Source organism: Apium graveolens, chromosome 4 (assembly GCF_009905375.1).
Source record: "Apium graveolens cultivar Ventura chromosome 4, ASM990537v1, whole genome shotgun sequence".
NCBI lineage: Eukaryota > Viridiplantae > Streptophyta > Magnoliopsida > Apiales > Apiaceae > Apium > Apium graveolens.
The window spans coordinates 194217918-194219655 of NC_133650.1; positions in this window are offsets into that span (position 1 = coordinate 194217918).

A 1738-nucleotide genomic window follows, 5' to 3' on the forward strand; every position below is an offset into this window, starting at 1 on the left:
CCACTTGAAATTTCCACAATTGTTACAAGTGTAGATGACTTACTAGTATTTCAATCACTACTATGATTGAGGGAAGGGAGTGAACTGAGTGAGAGGCTGAGTTGCTCTCAGGAAAAAGGAGAGGAAATGAGTGACAAAATGCATGCTATTTCTTCCAGCATGGCAAGAGTGAGTGAGAGGAGTCCCACCTTAGATGGTGAAGGTGATAGTGTGAGGGTAGGGATCCAAGGGGAGCCCTTGATGCAATAAAAGAGAGAAAATGAGAGAAATGTAGGTATAAATTAAGAATGGGAAGAGCCCATTGTTAGTGAGTTAAGGGATGTCAATGAGGCTGAAAAGAAGCAGCTATTTTAGCAAGAATATCAAGCTGTTTTGGACTTTGTTTCTTATGAAGTTGAGGCATTTACTCACCCTGTTCTAGCTTATCAAACTTTGGCTGAACAGGACAATGAGGTTGCTGAGAGGATACTGAACTTGGTGCATACAGCAGCTTCAATGCTAAGGGCCAAGGATGCAAGCTGGTGATGATTTTGAGTTAGATTCTTGTAGCATATTTGGAGATACTTCTAATAATGAAGAGGATGTCATGGACATAGGGGGAGATGCATGTCCTAGCTCAAGCACAAGTACTCGATGTTTAGCAAAGACTACGGTGAACATCATTTCAAATCAACTCTATTCCACATTATCCATCAGACTCAAATAGCTCTTCAAGCCACTACAGATGCCAACACCAAAAGTCTCTTCCAAACACACCTTGAGTCTCTATAACTCCACAAGATTGAATCTTTAAAATAGATTCAAGATGTGAATGAAATCAAGACAGACATTGCACAAGTCAAGAAGGATATCACTGAAAAGATAAAGTCTACCTTCCTGACACTACAATGAGAGACATTAACAGGAAACTCAGGAAGGATTTTGACTTAAGTAACAAGGTTGATTCTTTGGACAGTAGGATGAAAGCACTGGAAAATTCAATTACTAAGATCCAGATCAACCAAGTCCATCAGACACTCCTTCTTCATAAATTGGTGGATGCTCAAACTTTAACCCCTGCCTTAGTTGATGATAACAAAAAGGGGGAGAAAGATGCACTTGTCCCAGCAAGTAAGGGGGAGAAATATGCACTTACCCAAGGTAGTGAATGGGGGAGGATGTGCATATTCAAGTCAGTAAAGTGATTGTTCCAACAATTACTTTCTCTAAGCCACCAGTTCTGGATAATATTGACTTGATCAATATTGCAGCAGCTGAGCTCGGGATGAATGAACAATTAAAGCAAATTGATGAGAAGATTAAAAAGATTTTTGGTCAAATTACAAAGCAAGATAAATCTGTGAAACACTTTACACAATTGAGACAAATCCCTATCAGTGAAATGAGCTTGAGGAACATGGAGAGAGCTTAAACCTCTGCTAGAAGACAGCCAAAGGCCAATATAATCTTGAAGCCCAAGAAACATTCTTCAAAATATTCTAAGAAGAATCTTTTGGACCTGGTCTATGCAACTCATCAGCCAGATGAAAAGAAGTTGCTTGGTCATTCTATTGCTCACATCAAAGATCCTAGAGATTCAGTTTTAAAGAAGAGGATAGCCAAAGTCTACAGACATGGTAAAGAAATTTGTGTGATGGTTGGACATCCACAATTTGCAGAAGCCAAAAGAGAAGAAAAGCCGAGACTTAAGAATCAGAAAAGACAGGCTACCTTAGAAGCTAAAAAAAGGCTAAAAAGG